At 42.6% G+C, this 22,908-nt stretch overlaps 2 long non-coding RNA genes across 2 annotated transcripts in view; one reads left to right on the top strand and one right to left on the bottom strand.

Annotated features, from left to right (window-relative positions):
* The first annotated feature begins 10,005 nt into the window (after nucleotides 1–10,005).
* Nucleotides 10,006–22,908, top strand: part of LOC311442002 — a 64,907-nt gene continuing 52,004 nt past the window's right edge. Inside the window, exons 1-2 of the long non-coding RNA XR_014696395.1 lie at nucleotides 10,006–10,312; nucleotides 20,001–21,013. This is a non-coding gene — a long non-coding RNA (uncharacterized lncRNA). The remainder of the gene's footprint in view (nucleotides 10,313–20,000; nucleotides 21,014–22,908) is intronic.
* On the bottom strand, nucleotides 18,165–22,779 carry LOC311442001. The gene is made up of 3 exons (XR_014696394.1): nucleotides 22,671–22,779; nucleotides 20,647–20,685; nucleotides 18,165–19,526 (listed from the first exon to the last, which is right to left on the bottom strand). It is a non-coding gene; the product is annotated as an uncharacterized lncRNA (long non-coding RNA).

Raw genomic sequence — 22,908 nt, 5'->3', positions numbered from 1 at the left:
GTCTCTCCAACTTTATAGAAGCAGCACTTGCAAAGTTTGTATTATTTATACCCATTCAGTGAAATACCAAGAGAGTCAATCCCATGTCTTTCATCAATATAAAACCGGGCATGACTTTAGTCAAAAAAACAACAACAACAAACAAAACAAAACAAAACAAACAAACAAAAAAAAGTATCACTGGCCTGGTGGCTTGTATTCTTCCACTGACAGCAAGCTTTTAATTCAGCCCTTGCTCCTGCATTCCTAAGAACAAGAGGCTTCAGAGAGCTCAGGAATCTGGTCCACTATTTACAACACTACTTTGAGACATAAGAAAGATACAATCTGCACTTTGCTTTGCTATCATCTTCTCCATGACACTTCCTTTCCCTGGAATCGTTTCAGCTGTGCCCTATTTTTTGTCTGGTCACCAAGGCTCTAATGTAGTAATCCTAATAAAAGCAACTCAGTAGGTACAGGGACTGCAGGCTCATCTTTGCTCAGCAGTGCAATAGCTTCTTGGAAGCAAGCAGAGGTGCAAAATATAACTAACTACCTTTCCTATCAAAATCAGCAGGAGCAGCCAAAGCTATAGTATCATCCTATTTAACGTGAGCTGAGGCCTGGTGCAATACCTTTCACAGTCGTTTGATCAGTACTGCCATCTCTGTCTTAAGAAAACTGAAGAAGCTGAAGACACTGAAGCTAGGTGGCTAGCCCAGGATGCAGGGAGTCCATTTCAGAGCTAGGTTAGAAGAGAGCTCCCAGAACCTGGTCCTTTGGTCAGACCACATCTCATTCTTCCTGACTTCCTGACACAAAATACTGAGGGAAAAACAAATAACTTCCAGAATCCCAGAACAGAAGTCACAAATAGAAAGAACGATTAGAAGCAGTATCTGGAAGAAACCAAGTACTGTCTGCTTGTCAAATAAGGGGCCCAGAGTATGGCTCTTGGATAGGACTATCCAAAGATGGCATTCAGTATGCCCATCTTGTGCTGTGCTTTGGTTACTGCTTTTGATAACTTTTATTGCTATAGCATTTGTCTCCTTTTCTACAGCATTTGTCTCTTATTCAATCCACCTTCTATTTTCTTATTATCAAATTAAATTATTTTGGTCGTTTAACTTCCCATAATCCTTAGATCTCATTTTTCTGAAGGAATATATGTCTAAATAAAATGAAAATATATATTACTGTAAGGCCTACAGTTAAGGTTGCTCAGCTTTCTCACGTACACTGTTTGGGAATGGGAATCTGTCTTTCTTAGTTCTGTGGAAGAAGGGAAAATACAGTGGGATGAAGAAAGGGGACCTGGAGCAAGAAGGTAGGGAGTAGTAAAAGAGAGGCATTGGAAGTATCAGAAGGAGCAGTATGGGGGAAGGTAATAGCAAGAAGCATAATTCAAGTGGGAGCAAAAAAGATACAAAGAGGTGGGGGAGAAAGAGCCCCAGGACTGGCTGGGACACAGAGGGAAGACAGTTTATGGGTCAAGTGGATGGCAGAAAATGCAGCGTGCAGGATCAAAATAAAGCTCAGAAGGAAAGAAATCACAGGGTGACTATAAATTTTAGTTTAGGAAGGGAGACAGAAATTCAGACAATGAGTTGGAACTGATGGAATTCTACTTGTTGATGGAATGAGAAAGCTAGGTTAAAGTGGAGAGCAGCAGAGGAGAGAGAACTGACTGAGAGCAAGGGAAGTACTACAAAGGTCTGAAGCTGGACCCATTCTTCCTGCTTCATCTGTTGTCAGCCAGGGTTGTGAAATTTCCTGACGGTGTGCATCTGATTATTTCTTTATTCTGCATCCTTTAATGTCAGGACCATGTGACATACTGCAGTATAACAGTACCCTGGTAGCTCAAGTGATAGAAATCTGTGCTATAGATTTGAAAAAAGCAACTTTTGATGCAGCAATTGCTACAAGCCTTCCTCCACCATGGATATAAACATCAAAACCTTAATGATTTGGGAAATCCGTCTCTTTGCTCTAGTGAAAACAATTACACTATGAAATATTTTAAAGACTTTTAATGTTGCAACAACAGTGACCAAGAAGGCATGCATCAGTCAGGTCACAAAGATCAAAAAAAGGAAAGTTTGTTAACAGATTTTGCAAGCAGGGCTTGAACATCTGTTTGTCAATAAAACTAGAGAGAGAAGGCATGGGTCCTATTCTTAAGTCTGCCAAAAGAACTGTATGACCTCAGGCAATCTATTAACCTCTCCACACCTCAACTTCCCCATCTATATAAAAGAATGAAGATGACATATTTTGTACTTGACAGCTTTGTAGATCACTAAGACCTATGAGATACACCCAAGGGTAGCTCATATTAACCAGCTAGTCCTGCATCTCTATGTGGGAGAGTTGCTGTTTCCATTTTATGCACCACCCAATGCAGTCAGAATTATGGTCAGAAGTCAGCTCCCATGGTCCATTAATATACACCCTGGCATCTCTCAATGCTGCGTTCAAGAACTAATCTGCCTCCAGTCTCGGCTAATTGGAAAAGGTTTTTTTCTTTGTTATGTGGATTTCCAAAGTTAAATCTTGAGTGATAGACAGTGCTGTCACAGCAGCATTAAGTGTTTAGAGAGTGATTATTCTTGAAAGACTTTCATTTTTCAAACTTCTGCTTTTAGAAAAAGCTGTGGAAATAAATGGGAACACCAAAGGCTAAACAATACTTTGAGCTTTACAACAATGATCTCCAGAAAGTGGATGCAACAGCCCAAAGCCTTGCCTGTTGCATTTACAATTAGAAGAATCTGCAGGTTTCCTCATATTACTGTTGGCATTTAGGAGCTTGGCATCATGTAAAATCCTATTCATAACAGTCAATGTGCTCCTGAGAGAAATCACTCTCAAAACGTCAACATACTTTTTGTAACCTTTCTATTTAATAAAAAAAGAGACAGCTTCAATTAGTGAGGAGTATTCCATATAAATTAGATTATTTTAAAAGTTCCAGCAATATTATAAGATATTTTTAGTAAATGAACAGCTGTCACTTTGGCAACATTTGTAGCCTTTTACTCTTTTTCTTTTCTTTTTTTTTTCATTTTTAATTTTGATACGTGGTCACTTATTCTATCTGAGTCAAACCCAAACACATAATTTCCCACTAGAACTAACAGAAACCATACCTGTTAAGAAAATGAATATGGAATATCCAGTATTTATGATCCCACTGCTGTAAGCAGCTAAACATACAGCTATGGGGAAGATGAAACTTGTCCCATAAATCTGTATGTTCTCAATCCATGGATCAGTGTAAATGGGATTGACTCTGTGGAAGGACAAAAATGGGCCCTGTTAAGAAAAGCAGTCCACCTCATTGTCCTGCTGAAGGAAATCAGCATGTCATGCCCTGGTGATACATTGGCAGTCCAGGCTGCAAGCGCTGAACGGGCAGCCCTGCTGATGTGCCTCCCTAGGCAATCACGCTAGCTGTTAGGAGATTAAATCCCAAAGCTTGCTATCAGCAGAGATGGAGAAGCAGGTTCTTTCCTAGCAGCACAGCTTTGACGCATCTTCCTCCTCCTCCATTGTCCTGGCCTTCACTCAGTATCAGGGCTTGAACACTTCCTTTTCTCTTATTCCCTTAAGGAATACTTAACTTGCATTTTAGCAAAAAAGCTTTTATTATTAATATTATTGTTATTATATACAGATTTATCAGCGAAACTCTTCAGGGGGAAAGCTTTTGTCATCCGTGAAAGTGCAGCACAAAGAAACCTGGCCTTATCTTACTAATTACTCCAGTGCCTCCCCAAATCCTATCAAGCTGCTTGTTATTAATCAGTTAGCACAGTGTTGCCTGTATGGTAATATAACATATGCCAGGATGAAATCTGTTTGCAGAACTCCAGCTTTGGCAATGAGCAGGGAGATGCTGGTGCCAACAGGAGCAGTCCTGCTGCAGCCTATCTGCTGGGTCAGGGGCCAGCAGACACGTGAGATCTCAGCTGTTAGGCCCAGGGAACTGCAGATGCCGTGCCCACATCCACCTTCTCCATGTTGTCCGTAAAAAAACAGCACAGCTACATTCGCCTTGAGCCCAGAAACAAATTTACTGGGATAGATGATAACCATTTGGGGCATCAAACGCTATGGTGCATGTCTGATGTCCCATGAAAAGAAAGGTTGTTACAGCTCTTTTACCTTTCTACCTACCCACAGACTTTACAATCTGCATCCCGGCAGAGCAGAGGAACCAAGAAAATCTTATCACAATGTTGTTTTTACTGTCCTCACCCCAAAGGCTCTCAGTGGATTATGTATGGGACAAAAGTTGTTCTGACAGTTCTAACCAACCAGCATCTTCTCCTGTGGAGGCAAGCTTGAAACTGCTGTGAAATTTACTAAGAAATGAAGGGATCCAAGCCCCAAGGTGCTAAATCCTTATGTGAACACTGGCAAGCTCTCTCTTGTGAGAGGAGTGTGTGCAAGTTCCTCTCGGATGAGTTAGTGCTGGAGTCTTGACTTAGCTCATCAAGCAGATTCCTGCTTAAGGCAAGTGAGAATTTTGCTCCAAGAGAGGCTACTGTGATGAAGGCAAAGAACAAAGCAAATGTGTAACATTCCTTCAAAAGACAAGGTGAATGTCTGCTGAGGAAAGAGCTGCACAAGTTGATGAAGGAAGTTGGACAACAGGATTTCACTAGAAAGTGGTGGTTTTGTGCCAAGTGTAGAATGAAAGGTCTAGAACAGAATTGCTTCCGTGGGGATGCCAGAGGAGAAATATATAGGAAACAAGCCAAGTATCAGGTGATCTTTTTCTTGAGACCTCCTTCCACTTTCTGGCCATCAGCAACTTGGAGTGAAGATGCAGCTGAACCCATCTCTCTTCCACTTCAGAATGTCAAAACATTTTGTTAACAGTGGCAGGTCAAGTTTCACAGCCAGATAGAAAATGAGCAAATTATTACTATTGCTGTTTACAGGTCATGAAACGGAGACACAGAGAGATGAAAGAACTTGGCAATACTGAGAAAAGAATCCAGGAAATCTTGCGGCTGATCATCTGCTTTGTGCATCATCCCATTTTTTTTTCTCAATAGGCAATGCACTCTTTGAGGTATACTACACTCAGTAAATGCTGTTCAAGCATTAGCATGATATAATATACCCTCTTGCATTTTGCACAGTGCTCCTTTACCATTCTAGTTTCATTACTTCCACAGTCTGGAGCTATTTAATATACTGTTTTTGCAAGAAAACATAGAAATCATTCTGACTTCAAACACAAGCTTCTCTGAGTCTTTTGTAATGAAGGAAGAACTGCTGGCTAGATATATAGGGTTATCCTCCTTTCAAGATGTGCTGTGGGATCGTAAATATCCATCTGGACAGGACACAGAGAGAGCAGACGGTACTTTAGCATTTACCCTAGTAGCAGCACTAGAAATTCAATAAGTCAGCAAGTCCCTGAGCCTGGACTCTAGGTTAGTGAAGCCTAAGTTTACTTCCTAGCCAAGGAGTAAGAGTACTGAGTCAGCTGTACAGCAGTGCAGGGGGAGATGAGAATGTCTCATAAATTTGTTTTGTATTTTAGCATGCCATTAATCTACTCATAATTAGGGCAAAGCACAGGATGAAACCCTAGGCAGGCATTCAGGCTGCTCTTGCTACCTGTGGATTGCTTCTCCTCCCCGTCATGCTGGTGTTACATCAGTGATTTGCTGGTGTTTCTCTGGTTTACTTTGCTGCAGTGAGGATATGAATCCGGCCCTGAGCTCTAATATCTGTTCTAATTTAATTCGTGTCTCAGTCTCCACATGGGAATTCTCATCTAGACACAGCCCCTTTTGGGCCGCGTGCTACTTCCAAATATAGGACCTTTTCCCAGTAGTGCCAGATTTGGTGGGAAGACCAACTAGCTCTAGTTCGTTCACATGACTTGCTCCATGTTTTAAGGTTTGATTTAAGATGTTTCTTTCCTCCTGCCCGCAGCTCCTTTTAAGGAGATTGTATGTTTTATTGTTTTGCTTAGGTTTTTTTGCACATAAAATATACTGAGACTAAGCACTTTTACACTTGCCAAGACACTGTGCAGATATTAATTCTCCTAACCACATGGGAGGTAAGTAAAATAAAGAGCTTTATTAGCTTTTCTATGTTTTCCAACGCATTCAGCAGCAGAGTAGGGACATGTCAGATTCTACAAACAGACAAAATGAGATGGGGAGAGAAAGGAGTGCACAGTGCTAGGACAAGGAGGAACGCGACCCAGAGAAATCAGCATGAGCTGATTGCAGCTGGAACATGCAGAGAACCCACGCCCCTGTGTACTGTGAAGGATTTCTTTCAGCAATGGACTTTGGATGCAAGTTAGATGCATAGCCAAGGCCAGCAAATTTACACAGACATGCTGATCGCTTTCTAATTCTACCCCACAAGGGATGTGTCTCCAGAAAGCAGACAGCTCCAAAGATTTAAGGAGATGATTGCTTTTCTTTGGGGACCACCCTGAGTGTTCCGGTATGAAAGGCTAGATGTGTGGCCGCAGCGATTTGCCCAAGGTAATGCAACAGCATGGGCAAAAGAATTGGAATCACAGAGAACCTGGCTCTCGGCTCCAAGTGCAGACCTGCACAGCATTATTATCTCAGTGGTTTTCTCTTCTCCTGCATTGATTGACAGATTCACATTTAATATATGTACGTCCTTAAACACTTGAAAGGACAAACCTGTGAAATGAGCGGTTTTCCTGTTTCAACAAACCCAAATGTCACAGATGACACCCCAGAGCAACACCTTTCCATGAGTAAACACCCAGGAAAATGCAAGGAACAAACCTGTGGGGGAAAAGGGAAACAAAATGTCATGGTGCAACCTACAACCGAGCATTTGTTACAAGGCCTCTCTGTGCTGAACCAGAGAATATGGGCTTGCTAGAGCCTGAAGCTCACACAATAGCAGTTCAGTGGTGTTATTTCTGGAAAGCCAAGCTCAAAACCTGACGTGTTGGCCAAGGTGGAGGCCAATCACAATAAGACACAAATCCGTTTATTATATTGCATGTCATTGCAGTAATCCGAGACAAATCTCAGAAAAGACTATGACTTTTGCAAGAGTATTTTAGTTACGGTGAAAATTATTCTAGTGAAGAAAAGGCAAAATGGTCTCAGCATCATTCAAGTTGCCTGTCAGCCTTTGAACAAGAATCCCCGGAGAGAAGTCAGAGAGGCCGGGTGTCCCAGCACCGGGAGGACACCAGGAAATGCTGCAGTTCCTGCCGACCCCTTTGCACAAAGGCAGAGAACACAAGTACATCATATAGCACTAGTACAGAGTTTAATTTTATCTTCTGGGGCAGCAACTCTATCCATTGTAAAATTGCTTCTTGTGTGTGTGCGCACATCGTAGCTTCTTTGTAGTGCTTTCCAACTTCCAAGGTCTAATGGTGCATGCTGAACACATTTGCAAGCTTCCCATTTTGCTGTCATCAGGTTTAGAAATGCACTTTCTCAAAAAGATACAAGCTGAATTTCAAAATACTCCAGACTATAGCGATTTAAGAAAAAAAAAAAATAATAAATATTTCCAGGTTTATAATAAAATTATGTACCAACAACAATCACTGCTAAAAATGTAACTCAATTCCTGCCTCAGTTGCCAAGAAAGTATTACAGATCTAATCAGAAATTTCCACTTCTGCAGTGAAGCCAGGAAAATCAGCCCTTTTTCACCTGTGGTAATCCATACTATTCTCAGAGTTTCTCTCTTGCCATTACACAGGAGGGAACTGTTCAGATGGATTGGGTTGATTCTGGCTCCTTTAACTACGTTTCAAAGAATAAAAATTCAGAAGCTGCAAAAAGTGATTTTTTAAAATACTAAATAAGATGCTGATTGTGAAAGTCTCTGAATTAGAAGGACGTCTTACACAACAAAAAGATGCAGAAGAAATCTATAATGAACAAAAAAAGTAATTTAGGACTGTTCCCCAAGGAAAATAACCCAAAGCATATCTCCCCAAAGCAGTGGAGAAATTCACAGAAACAAAGACTAACTAGCTTTTTTTTTCTTTTTTTTTTTTTGTTTGAAAACGTCACTCCAATTCATGCACTACAGACATACAATCAGAATACTTTGTAAGTCATTCTGAAAAATGAAAAAGTGCTTGATACTGGATCTGAAGTTATCAGTACAGTTTTAATTTCTAATACCTAAATTCTTCTGGTTTTTAATTTTAAATGAAAATCCTGAACACCTTTCATAATGTCTAATACTTCCACAACACTTTTCACCACTAAGTCTCAAAAAGCTTTATGAAGATTAGAGACATTTTCCCCATTTTACAGAAAGAGAAACAATCATTGGGGATTGATTTACCTGGACCAGCAAGCAGATCGGGAGCAGACAAGGAGCTACAATCCAACCTCCTGTGTGTTCTAGTCCTGAGGAAATTAGCATTCCTTTTAATTGCATTTTTATTTCCTTTTAGAGTACACATAGGAATATCTGGAAATTTAGTAGGAATTTTTAAAAGTGCTTTTGGGGAAAAGGAAGATTTTAGTCACTCATTATGTGACTAAATTAATGCACATAGAAAAACACTCTTATGAATATAAAACATGGCATATACTTAACTTCCTAGGCTATTTGATGTTTGCTCTGAACCTCTGAATCAAATCAAATCCCTCAACTCAGTATTGTTTACAATTTATTTCAACTTCAATTGATGAGACAACACAGAGGTTCTCTTTGGTTCATAAGTGGCTGTACTCTGCTGATGTCACCTTTAAAAATACTCGATTGGGTCTTTTGTAGTCCTCTGCCAAATTCTGCTCCTGATATTGTTTGAATATTGACAACTATCAGTCTCAGCTCTGATGGGAGGTTTGAATCAGTTCCAGTGCATGTTCTGAAAATTCTTTAGCACTTACGCTGAACGATAATTTCTGAGCTTTCCCTTATAGTCCTAATTCTATCTCAGCCTTAATTCAAGAACTCAACAACATACATTGATTATTTAGTTACCGAGTCACTCTCCATATATTCAGATATGCAGGCATTATTATATAGATCAACTACAAAATCAATTTCACAAACATTTCTAGGCTCAAAACATAAAATTCCTTGCAAATTAGAGGCAAATTTGGGCATCTTGACAAGACAACACTGAAGTAGGAGATATTCATCATGCAAGTTAAAATTGCCAGCATCTAATTGACCATCCTAATTTCCTTTGAGTCAGGGAGAGACTGATACGAAACACATGCTCCCTGACACCTTTCCATCTCAAGTTCTGACACACTCCAGACATGGGAAATAGCTAAACTGAGTATTAGTCTCTGGGGCAATTGTTTAATGCTACACACCAGAAGAAAACAAAAACATTTTATTGGATAAAGTTGGTGGGAAAGCTGGGGTAGGTAGAAGAGGTATAATTATAAGCATTGGTGTTTGGCCAGAACATTGGATCAAATTCATCTAACAGGCATGTTAAAACCTGCAGCATTTGAGGATAGGTTAGTTTTCTATCCTACCTAAAAGACAGCACGTTGTCTATATGCGTAATAATACACCAGCTGTGTCACAGTGGCATGCATGCGAGTTTGAAGTGTGTATTATATGTATTAGTGCATACCTACCAATATTTGAAACCAGAGCATCAGTAGAATCTACTTAACACACATTTGCATAAATATACATCAATTTGCATAAGATTATATAAACACATGGTCAATTCCTCCCTGACACCCACTCTGTGCATTTAGTGCTCGCTCTCGCTGCGCGCCCCATCACTCTCTGACAGATTCCTCCTCGCTCTCTGGCTTCCCACCCTCATGCTCTCTCCCCAGCACCTCTCATGCCTCACCTGTACCTCTTTATTTCACATTTATCCATCCCCTCACACTGCAGGCTGTGTGGGCCTGGCTGGTGCAGGGTTTCTCCCCCCCCCCCCCAACCTCAGGAACCAACAGCTTTGCCAGGGGAGCTGTGTGGGCTGGGAGAGGAGCTGCTCCTGTACCCCAGCTCATGAAGGGGCAATGGGTGGCTTCCCAAAAGTTGCACCCCACTGCCACCACCCACAACAGCACCAGCGCTGCCTGCATTAGTGCTCCAGGGGCAAGCCGGGAGGGGGCCACCAGCACCCTGACCCCTCATAGAGCTGCTGCTGATCCCCACTTCATGCCCTCGGCCCAACTCTGGCCATCTCCCAGCTCTTTCCTTGCCTCAGTGCTTGGCTAGCAGCTCCGGGCCATGCAGCAAGGGCCTGGGGACCTGGGTGGGTGTCCAGGCCTTGCAGCAAGAGACCGGGATCCCAGAGAAGGAAGAGGGGAAACGCTGAGGCCGTGAGGAGCATGAGGTAAGGCACTGCATGGGACAGTGACCGAGTTTCAACCACCTGGGAAAAGGGCAGAGGGGAGGGAGACTGCAGAGGTAGTAGGGGAATCGCCAGGCTTGGTTACTGCTATGGCAGAGCAGGAGTAAGAAGGGTCAGGGCTGAGGGAGTGAACATGGCTGGAGGTGGGCTCTGCAGGGGCAGCCCTGCGTCCTCCTCACACAGGCCGGGGAGTCCTGGTCGAGGCTTCTGGAGGGAGAAGGGGCCGCGTTCTCCCTGAGGGGACAAATGAGAGCAGGCTGCCCCTCGTGAGGGTTAGTGTCATCTGCTCTGCTGTTGGAAATGGGAGAATAATCCCCCTAGATGGTATGGGGAGGGTTCCCTGTTAGACCTTGTAGAAAAGTCTCTCAGCCCTGCCCTGCCCTAGGCTGTCCCTGTTGCTCAGGCAGCCAAGGCCACGCTCTGTTCTGTCCTGCTGGAGGGTTTGGGTCAGCCACGCTCTGTTCTGTCCTATCTGAGCATCTGGGTCTGACCCTTGCCTTGCAGCACTGGTGGGAGCCCAAAGGAGGCCACGTCCACACCAGGAGCTCAGGTCCAGCGTCTGTCCCTGAGAGGTGCTTCTGTGTGCAAGGCGGGCAGCGAGCGGGCCCAGCACTCTGCTCCTGAGCTGATTTGGAGGTCAGTGTATGGGGAATGCCACGACCAGGACGGAAATGGATGAGGTTGGCTGTGGTCATTAGGAGATAGATCATTCTGAGCAGAATGGTATTTAGGGTTACACTGGCATCTCCAGGGATGCTGTACTGGGAACAGTAAAGTAATTCTGGGTTTGTTCCAGTGTGGTTATGATCAAAGTCTCTTCAAAACAATGGTTTTGTGGTTAAAGCATTGGACAGTAGCTCAGAAGACTGTGGCTAAAATCCCTTTCTCCCTGTTTGGCACACTAGATAAGCTGGAGTAAATCTATTCATTTTTCTGCCTCACGCATCTGCAAAACTTTTACAGTACCAATTAAATCAGGGATGTCCCTTACTGCGTAAAAGTACAGCATCTAGCACAGAGATGATTTGCCATTCTGAATGGGTTTCCAAGGCTAAAACATTTTGAGGAGAATAAGTCACTTGATCAAGCAAGTCTTTATAAGTAATGATCTTGTTTAACTGTGAATGTTTATCATCTAAGAGACAAAGGGGAGAAAATGGAAGTAATATTAATATAGAGAGATTCTTTAAATTGAAGGATTCCCAAAACCTTGTACTGTGGGGCAGGAGATATTTAAAGGGCACTGTTGGGTAATATTAAAAATAGTTTCAATACTCATTGCTTGTAGAAGTCTCTCATGACCCTGCAAATGATTTCTCTCTGTACCGATTTTGTCTTTTCCCATTCAGTGAGCAATGATTATTTCCCATGCTTTTAAATGAAGCTGAAATTAGCTTAGTTATTTTTGTTTAACAACAACAACCTCGATGCATGTTGTGCTTTTACCCAGCAAAAAGAGCTTTGTTTGTTCCCTGGCATTGGAGATGATGTCAGCAAAGCTCCCGGAAGAGCAACTGCTGTTAGTTAATAGCTGTCTGCTTCACAACCAGCAAAAACAGGATAGAAACCAAGGTACCTTTGTAGGCCCCACAGAACGTGTCTAAGTTTATATTCCCTGGCATGTTTTTCATCACAATACAGTAGTATGAAGTGGTTGATATATAACTGCTACGTATTAAGATAGTCTTCAGAATTTCAGTTATTCTTCTATTCAGTAAGAGCGCTGTGTAGTCGGTTTCTACTACTTGCATTTAGGGATGCAACTTCTGAATAAAATGCTTGAGATTGAAGTATCTGAAACACTTAGCCCATTTACACAAGCTGGCAAGGGTCTGCATGTGGGGTTGATTTTTGTCACTTCACATAAGAGCAAGGAGCTATGTATTTTTTTTTGTTTTGGTGGGAGCATCACTTGTCCGTCTAGGACATTATCCATCTAACACATGCATCCTGTTCCCACTAAAATCAGTGAGACAGACCCTGAGAAATAAGGGCAGATGATGAATACTGTGAAGATAGAAGAAAATGTCTTCCTTAATTCCATCTGGCAGCAGTTCACTGTGTCATGCAGAGTGCTAAGGTCTAATTGCATAGAGATGGCCAGCCCTCACACAGGAGTTTATCTCTTTTGGCAGACCAGTAACCAGGAGAATGGTGACTCTGCAACCCTGCAGTCTCATGAGCCAAAGGGTTAATTTTTATTCCTGCTGTGGTTTCTCAGACTCTCTCCTTTGATGGAATCCGTATTCAGATTCTCCAGCAGTGAAGAAGAGGGCAGGTTTTTCCCTTCCAGGCTTTCATTATGTTGCAGTTTTCATGATTTTCTAGGGCTGCTGGGTTCATGAAAATTAATGCAATTCTGCCAGACTGTTTCCTTCGCTTCTGATGTGCCCTGATGCATTATGAAACCATTCAAGGGACTGAAATTTCCCTTCCACTGAGTTCAAACCAACAGGGCTTGATTTGTGCTGATTCTGAAGATGACTTTGATATTGGTCTAAGTAACCAAGTGAATAAATCGGAGCACCTTGTACGCTTGAGACCCTTACCTCCAGTGATTCTTCCCATATGATGGCATCAGATCACTGTGCTGGGAAGCATTACATCTACGCAACAGGCAGATTTTGCAAATGTCTGTTCTGTAGAATTTGCAAAACATTTTTTGTCCTTTCTCTTCTTAATTCCTGGGCAAGGAGAGGGAAACAGATGGTGGGCAGGAAATGTTTAACAGGTTGGAATTTTCAAAGGCAACAAGAGACTGATGCAAGTGGTGTAATGACAACTAAATAGTTTCTTCTCTGATGTATATTGTGCAGTCCTCCAGTGATGGCATCTGAGCTGATGGTAAGCTGAATTTTAGCTAGGGGAATTTCCACTCCAGGCTTCGGTTTACTGTAGTGCGTTATTGATTGCTGTAGAGTAATTCTGTATTTTAGAGAAAATCTTCTGACAGGCACTCTTAGTTTGGATTTCTTGATCATCATGCCTGTGTCTCACGGCAGAAAAGGTGAACCTTGAAAAAGAGAACTTAATTTTGAATGTAAAACCATGAAAAATCAGGGCTGATCTTGATCATGTGCTCTAGAGAGGAAGAAAGGCTTCACAAAAAGCTGTCAAGTAAACCCATGTGAGGAGATGTCCATCATGAGCATGGAGGATTGGGAGTTATATGAGCTATGTTCACAATGAACCAAGATGTACTTTTTGGCATGCCATGATGGCACAGCCTGGTAGGTCAAATGAGCATAGTAATAGTTTTTTGTTAGTTTGTTTGTTTTTGTTTTGTTTGTTTTCTTGTTGTTTGTTTTCTTTTGTTTGTTTGTTTGTTTGTTTTCTTTATTTTTTTTTCTTTTCCTATCTGTGCTGTGAATATATAGGACCCATGCAGAGCCTTTTCCTTGCCATTTGACAGTGATGCATAGGTGTAACCAAGAAGTCTTCAACCAGACAGCAGTCAAAATGGGGGCACAACACAGGCTTTTCACTGAAGGCTCCTATTTTAACAAGTAGGAAATGCTGTGCTTCCGTGTCAGCACTGCTCTTGCTATCTATGCTGTCGAAATTTGAACTAGCTGAAGGGTGCCACTGTGTGCTGCAATCACATTCCTGATTGTGCTATAGACAAACCTGCAGAGAGGAACCAGCTCAAGAGCCTCCCAGCCCCAACCCCATCGTTCACACGGCAATACCAGGTGGAGGAAGGGCTCTTCCTAGGAGCTTTCCACTGCCTCACTTTTCTGCATTATTTTCTCCGTCTTGTGGTTCGCCTGCAAAAAATGGCCAGAGGGCAACTTAACTCTCTTCCCTCTCCAATCCTCTCTTAAACTTTTGCTGAAAGGACAAATAGATATTCCAGAGAGTAACTCTTGATAACACACAGATAAAGATTACACTGGATAAGGATCCTGTTCAGTTCCTTCCTCATTTCTTAGTGGTTTCCTCAACAGCCCCAGAACATCCTTGTGATTTTTCAAGAATGTAAACGAGCCAATTCCTGTCTCTTCAGGTATTTCCAGGTAGGAATCAGGCAAGCACCCCCTATTCCAATGATTATATGCCTATTGTACTGTGATCCCCTTCTCCTTTCCACGGGGATACCTCATACAGTTTAGCAGCATGTGAATAGCAGGGTGCTTATGACATGCTGACATCTACTTATATCTTGCTGCTGAAAATCCTGGTTCTACAGAGAAAATTGCTGTAATTTCAGGTATAAAGGCATGAAAATTCTTGGTGTCAATACCGTACTGTCTTTATAATGGTGCCTGATGCTTTTTCTGGAGGAGTGGGGTAAAAATGTGTACGTAGGAAGTTGGAGGGGTTATTTGGTGGTTGAGTAAGTACCCATTGGGTAAACTGCAGATAAAACATCTAGAACATTAGCTGCATGCACAAATACAAGTATCTCGGTACAGCATGCAGAAAGTGAATGGCTAGCTGAAAGAGCAGTTGTGATGGATAGCCTTAGCCTTCTCTCTGTTGTGGGACGAGGAAGCCATGTCACAGTGGGCTGCTCTGAGGATGAGCTCTGCCTCCATCAGCTGCTCTGGTGAATCTGCTGAAGAACATTGCCCACGGTAGGGCATTACCTGCCCTTAGGCGGCAACTCGAGCACCAGCGAGCTGCAGCTGCCTGTTCTGACTCAGTGATGTAACGTTGGCATCCTGGTATGTTAGCACAACATCTTAATGGCAAAATCTGAACTTGAAAGAAAAAGCCCTTCAGCAGCATCTCTTCTTTCCTCTTCCTCACTATTCCTACACTATCATTTTTTCACGAGGCTCACTGCTTCATACTTTTTACTTTCTTTGTAGCTTGAACCTCTGAATAGGGAATCATCAAAGAAATGGTGTAAGGACTTATTCATTTACAAACTTTTTGTTTTTGTTGTTGTTATTGTTAATCGGATTGCTCATAGCCAGTGGGCTTTTAATCTGCTTAACTGCCCCCACAGCAGGGGAATGAGAGAAAAGGAGAAAGTATTTTAAATGTTACAAATCACACCGAGATGCAGAATGATTTATAATCGATAAAACAAATAATTATCCTGTCATTACCCAATACACTGTCATGATGGCTTCAAGCACAGGCAAAGAAAATATAAATAATAATAATGTGCATAAAAAGGAAAAAATCAAGAGCCTCATCAGTGCCTGTAAAATCCACAGCCCAGTAAAATGGGGGTCCAAGCTTAGAGCAATGTCTGAGGTGACAGGTGGCAGAAGACGCATGTGATTATTTAATATAGTTTATATTTATGTTCCAGCAGCACCTTAGGTCTAAGGTGAGATCAGGGCTCCAGGTGCATCACTGTGCAGACTGAGACAAACCTTGCTCTGGAGAGTTTCAGCTCAAGTAGAAGCAACAACAGTCAGCATTCTTCCAGGGACTAGATTTTCCTCACTATGGGAGGCACTGATGATTGAGGACTACAGTTAGCATCTGTTTCTACTGAATGCATAAGCTGAGGCTGAGATATTTCTCTTTTTTTTTGGCTCAAAAAAGAGAATCCATGGAAGAAGTGTCTGTACCATATTTAAATTGGTGGCAAAACTTTCACTGGTTTCAAATAGTGCAGATCTAATTCACTGTTTTATAGGCACTGCTTGAACTGACACACCCAAAATAGAAGAGCACAGATCTCTCTTAATACAAACATCACTGAAAACACGGAGATTGCCAAGTGAGGACACGGTCTCAGGGCAAGCTCTTCCCAGTCCCTGGAACTGCAGCACTGCTGCCTCTTCCCCTGCCCTGCCCCACCTATAGGTGCCCTAACAACTGACTAAATGAAAGATTCCCAGCGGAATAAAGTGCATCAATGAGAGGCTGAATAGGGCATTGAGGTGCAATTATAGCCAACAGTGGCAGCAGCAGCCCTTACACCTGCAGGCAGGGAGCAGCTATACCAGTGACTGCCTCGTCCCAGCTTGCAGCACCAGATGGGTTCAGTCTCTACAAATCCCCTGCTCATCGCCCCGGATCCAACTAGATAGCGTGCACCTGCCATGTTGGCAAACAAAGCAGATGCATCCTTTTAGTAAAAGTTCACTGCCACTGGACATCTCTCATGGTAAAATAGATGTTTTTGTACCAACAAGCAGCCCGCATGCATCTGAATGTTCCACTGGTTTCTGTGGAAATCTGCCAGCCCAGCGGTGGGTCTGGGAGACCAGCAGGGAAAAAGTTAACGCAATTGAATGCAGAGAAGAAAAAGCATTGAACTTTTCAGTGGTATTTTTGTTTCATTTTTTTTTTTTTTTTTAAATGCAAGTGCTTAAAACGATATATTTATAACAGCTGGAGGAGTTTTATAGCACTGTAAAATGCAGAGTTTTACAGACTTATAACCTGTTGTGTAAGGGGTGTGGGGGGATGTTGCTATGGAACAAAAATAATGATGTCACATTATTAGTGCTTTTGCCTTCAATGTAGCTGGCTGCTGGAAAATTACAGTGTTTGCAATAGACATTACAAAGATAAACACCCAAAATTTGGAGCAAGAACCACATGGTAACATGTTAAAAAATTAAGCCCACCCACAGGAGCCATTTCTTTGTTCTTGCATATCCCACAGTAGAGGAATAGGAATGGCTTGATGCTGATGATCAACCCTCTGATCACACAGGATGTGTTTCAAGCTTCAGTTACTTGCTTTTCATGCAGCCCATCACAAGGAAGTAGGTGGGCCTAATCTTCCTGAACCCACTGTGCAGGCAGAGCTCCGTGCTTACACATGGTCTCGAACAAACACACCTTACTTGGGCGCTGCTACCTCCTCCTTAGAGAGGAGAGGGATCTGGAAGGGAGTTTCCTGGAGAGAGAAGAGTGAGAACATGGTACTTGGATGGCGTCTGTCTCCGCGCTGTCATCAAACTAGGATTAACCCCAGGGGGGAGCATTCTCTGTTGTCATTATATTTTCTTTGAGACTTCCAGGATGTCCTGACTGGGATCAAGGCTGGCTCTACACGTGTGCAATCACATCCCCACTGTGAGGAGCAGGAGAGGGCTACAACACTCCATACATTTGAAATAATACCTTTGCTTCCAGATATAAGCTGACTGTCACAGAGCTGGCGTCAGCATTGCTCCACCGTGCTCTCAAGTACATCTGTATCAGGGGGATCTCATTTCACTCTGCACAGCTCTACACAAACATACCGGGGCAATCTGCTGCTGAAGTGAGCTTGCTTTCTTAACGCAATGCTGTGCCTCAACTACTGAGCCTGAGACTGGGCCCAGCAGAGCTTGTGGTCTGTGCTCAGTGCACGTGGCAGTTCTGGACCCAGGCTAGATTGTTTACAAATCTGTGATGTTCTGCATTTATAATGCAGTTTTCTGCAATTCAGAGAAGCATTTCATGGCTGATGTAGAGCTGTCAACAATAAGTGGAATCCTCAGCCCCTGGGAGCTTACACTTTAAATAGAAAGCAAGGGCAAAGGAATGATTATTCATCCTCAATTTGCAGATGAGTAGCTGGTGTATACAGAAACTAAATGTCTCACCTAAGATCATGCAGCAAATCTGTGAATGAGATGAGAACTGAACTCAGGCCGCCACTGTCCCAGCCTAGTACCGTCTTTCCTCAGTTTGCCACTTACAGCTTGTTATTTTGCTTTCTTGATGTAACTACCTCGTTCTGTGTTTAAAGCTGTCAGTGACTGAGACCGTCCTTACATTTTAAGCTATGTTACGGGAAGGGCAAAATGCAAATGAGAAGCCTAGCAGCAACCAGTTATTCACTGTGCTGACAATGGTGACACCACCCATTCTTTGGCAGGGTTTTAACCACTGCCTGCTGAAATCCATGGAGGACTACTTATTGTTTTAATCAGATGCTTAGCAAAGCTTTTATTGGGCTGTCTAAGGTGCTTAACCTAGATCACATCCATGTAGGATAGAACATATGAGCACTTGCAGTGTTTAACGTACTTATAATACTTCATTTGTCAGGACAGTCTTGCTGTTTCACTTAACAGAGGGAGAACTGAGGCAGAGAGAGACTAGATGACTTCTCCCAAAGAATGCAAAATGTCAGTGGTAGAGGAGAGGGTTGGATCTGGCACTCTAAAGTCCCAGGCTTGTACCCTCAGCAGTCATCGTCCTCCCCAGCCCGCCTGTCTGCCTCTCTGAGCGGTTCCACTTCACTGGGGAATTGCTCAGAGACACCAGAGCAGGTTGGTATCCAAAGGGGGAGGGAGGGACAACCTGCAAATGTGGCCGCTTGGATATATTCTCTGGGATGTTTATAGCCTGGCACAACACAGAAAGTCAATATTTCTGGCATCTGGTTTCAATGTTATCTTCACCAGTATCAAGGCTTTTACACGGGTGTATAGATTTTGTGGAGGAAGGCAGGCACTGGTTTTGTGTCGTGAGAATAGGCTAGCTCCTCTTACATGCCTGGCAATTCTTCAGCCTGCATGCTCTGTAATTTATCATTTCCTTTGACTGCTGAAGAGATGTCAGTTTTTATGAACTGTATGTGTTGGGTGATACACGAATACGATCCATTTGACACATTACTGCATAATTTTGCCTTTTGTGCAATGTAGGTGTGACTTGTCATACATGTTATGTGGTAATTTTCCTGTGACACTGATTGTGACAACTTGAGCATCGTTACCAAGAGCTGGGAACAGCTAAAAGAGTAATCAGGTCCAAGACTGGGCCAGAAGTGTCCCCCATTGGGACAGAGGAAGAAAACTAAGCTGGGAGTCTTTCAAAGTGAAGGAGACATTCTGAAAAACCTATCCCAACCACTGCATTTTGTGATTTTAATACCATAAAACAGGTTACAAGTAAATCCCTACTCTCTTGGGCACTGGAAAGCTGTGAAGATGCTGTATACCACGAGTTGCAGGGGGGCAGCACAAATAAAGCTCCAACTTGCTGTTGCACAGTGTCCAGCGTGTACAGCACCTTTGACACACAGTTCATCCATCGTTTTTATCCAACAGAGGGGGGTGTTGTACCCTAACCTAGCAAAGGTATTTGTTCCTAGGTGGTATGATCGTTGCACAGTTCCCATTCTCCTTTCCCTTTGTGGCATTCTGAAGTAAGTGATAGTTTGTTGACAGAGGTCTTATGATTACATTACTGTGCTGGCTATTTGTAGAGGCAACCTGTTGATGATGATCACTAGTGCTGTTTGTAGTGAGTGTATCCCTTGCGGCTGTAAATCCCAGATGACCTAGAAAATGGGAAAGGTTTGGTCTGGAGCATACCAAAACGGAGGGGGAAATAGTGCAATATGGGGTAATTGGGGGTAATAATGTAGGAATACTAATCCTATACTCCACATGCTGGAGTGATTCTGTATTGAATAGAAAATAGAGGGCCATCTATTACTGGAGAGATGTCTTATAGCGAAGAGATAACGCTTCTGTAATTATTTTTATAGCAGTGTATACATGGGTATGCTGTGAAGTATGTCTACTTCAAATCACACTATAGTTTGGGTAAGGTGGCTCATTTCTTTCTAGTCCTGAACTGTTGTGTCTTGCTAGTATGTACTGCTATACAGATGTCATGTTTCACCACAGAGTGAGTTTCATACCAGTTCTAGGTAAAGTCATTCTTGCCTGCATATTGTTTCTTAAAGAATCTGCAAATGTATTGTGGTGTAAAAGCAAAGGTATAACTGATGTTGTCATTTTTCTTTTAGAGCTTCCTGAGCATCACCACTGATCACATAGAGCGCACTAAAACCTCATGAAATGGAAGGGTTCTCAGATGCCAGCCTGTAAGAACTGTAAGAAATGGAGACCATCTACCATCACAAAGCAAAAAATAAATGTACCATGACCTGTGCCCCAGAGCAGTCAGCAAGAATTGGAGTCAGCAAGACTCGCGGACTTTCCATATGAACTGAGTCAAATTGGCATTTGAATGCAACAGCTCAGCTCCTTACATCTGACTGTATTGCAGATCACTTTCTCTGTGGGACTGCCTCCAAACAGGACCTAATCAAAGGTACTTTTCCAATTTCTTGTCTTTTCCACCATCTTTTTGGTCTCAAGAGAATTACAAAGAAGGGGAGTGGAAGACAAGATTTTAAAAAAATGGTCTTTGTGCAAGTATTGACTAAACCCACAGAGACAGCTTCTGGTGTGGTTTGGCAAAGTAAATCAGAATAAAATCCCTTGCTGTAAAACGAGTCAGACTAAATTACGTCCCTGGAGCCAAGTCAAAGTGGAATCAGCAGAGATTTTCTCCTAGCAGCAGGTGATGAGCACAGGGCGATAATGCCCAGCACCAAGTCTGTTTTGGACACCTTACGAATACACCAGGAGAAGAGTCAAGATACCAACCTCCATGCTTTCATTCTGGTTCCTTTCCCAAAAGGAAGCCTGAGAAAAGCAAGTAAAACTAGGACGTAGGACAAGTAAAACAGAGCTGTAGCTGCTGGAGTATCCCACTTCCTCCTGAGATCTGTGAGTTATTCCTTGCAATTTAATTAAGAGGGATTTGGGTTAAATCTGTTGGCAGTGAACCCGATTCTGATCTAAGCTCAGGCAGCTACCTGTCACATGGCCTTGGCCATGACAATATATCTCCCTGTACCTTGGCTTATCCAGATACAAAGTGTGGATTACGCTGCCCAAGTGAGAAAGGCATGGAACAGGCCCACTTGGTTCATTAGTGTTTCTAAGACACCAACACAGATGGAAGAAAAGGGTAAAGTATAACTCCATAAGTGCACGGGTCTATTGAAATAAATAGGAGGGCTGCCATGGCAGATACAGATTCAGAGCTTTAGGGGCCAACATATTTTGGCAAATTGTAATCCTAAGGGGGGGCTAGTTTTTGTGTGATAATTCCTTGGACATATCCCTGAAGCTTTGTCACAAGATGAAACACTGCTTTATAATGCACAGCTGGAAATACCTTATCCCCTTATAGATTTCTTCTATTGCCTGATACTTCCTACAGCATCATGCGCTATACTGTATAGTAAATCTCTCCTCCATCAGACAGACAGATACAAAACAGAAAGTGATTTATTATTCTGTCCTATTATGCCTGTTTCATAGAAACTAATTATTCTGCATTGTTGTATTAGATACTTTAAGAAAGATTACATTTTCTTACTTTTGGCTGATAAAAAAAATTAAATCCATCAGTTTTCCTAAACACATTAGAGTAAAGACAGAATTTCTGTTTCTAATTATTAATCAGTCGGATTTGAGGACACAGAATATTTGACTTAAGCTCAATATATGCACGAACAATGTCCCAATATCACATTTTGTATTGAAACAATTTTTCACTTTATTAAAGTCTTTAGGAGAGGAACCCAAGCTGCAGCTCTTGCTCAAGGTCGTGGGAGCTTAATGCAGTCTCGTCGGTGTAACAAAGCTTAAACGTTATCTTCAACTTTACAGACACTACAGGCATCTTCTTCCCTCCCCTCCAAACCCCACGTTATGTCTTAGTGTTGTAGGGATGAGATAAGGGAGTGGGAAGCTATCCATCATGCCTGGAGCCAGGGTGGGAATACTTCTGTAGAAAGAGAAACCAGGGCCATGGGGCAGAGTTAAGGTGGGTCCTGGAAATTTTAATAGAACTTTCCCGGATAGATACACTTCATTCTTAAATTCAGCCATGATGTAGCAAACAACGTCTGTGTGATCTTCTACCTGGATACCTAAATCATCATACTGCATGAATGAGAATAGGTAAAGTAAAGCGTGGGTCTAAATATATTTCTGAATCTGATCTGCTGGCAAGAGCAAGCAGGGCTACCATAACCATCTCACCACATCCCAGTGGAGCACAGGAGAGCTGCTGGGGTGTGAGCTGGCACCTCTGCACTGGTGGAGACTGATGGAGCCATCCCACCAGGCTTCTGCTCATGGGATTGAAAGCTCAGCTTGGCTAGAAGGGCATAGCACCTAGCACTTAGATTTCTTCTTCATGCAATAGCAGTGCATTAGGTTTGTTGCCTTTTGCTGTGTAAGCAGATCAGACACAGGCCTTAATCTAAACCTGGATGAGTTTTAGCTACTCCAGTTTAGTAGTGGATGATAGATAACCTCTTCACTAAGGGATTTCTGAGCTTGTAAAATATCTGTTCCTCCCCAAATGTTTTTTTATGGTGTTATCCCTGGAAGGTGACTTTGAACACAACCTCCCTTCAGGAAGGAAGTAGACCAGCGAAGAGAGGATCTGCTCTTGGATGGACTTTGGGGCTTAGTTGTAAATCAGTGGGTGGGCACTGTGAAAAGGAGTTAACAGGGCTTGTGTCATTGCTGTAGCATTTTCCAGGGACCCAAGGATATTCAGTGAATCTGCCCTTCCACAGGCTTGGAACAATGTGCTGTTGAACACATACCTTTTCCTGAAGATGAGCTTCTCCTTTCAGCCACCCCACTGAAATCAGGAAGAATCTTGTCTCTTAGGTTTCATATTCTAATTAACCATGCTGTTTTTGTGAGCATCACGTGTGCACACAATTATGGTTCAGTCAGTAACAGCGTAAGGCAGGCACTTGATTTGCAGGCACCTGCATCAAATATTTGACTAAACTCACAGTAATGTTACATCAAGTTGCCGCAAAAATTTCCTGCAAG

The sequence above is a fragment of the Aythya ferina genome, assembly GCF_964211825.1.
Source record: "Aythya ferina genome assembly, chromosome: 10".
NCBI lineage: Eukaryota > Metazoa > Chordata > Aves > Anseriformes > Anatidae > Aythya > Aythya ferina.
This window is presented reverse-complemented; position numbering and strand designations above follow the sequence as displayed.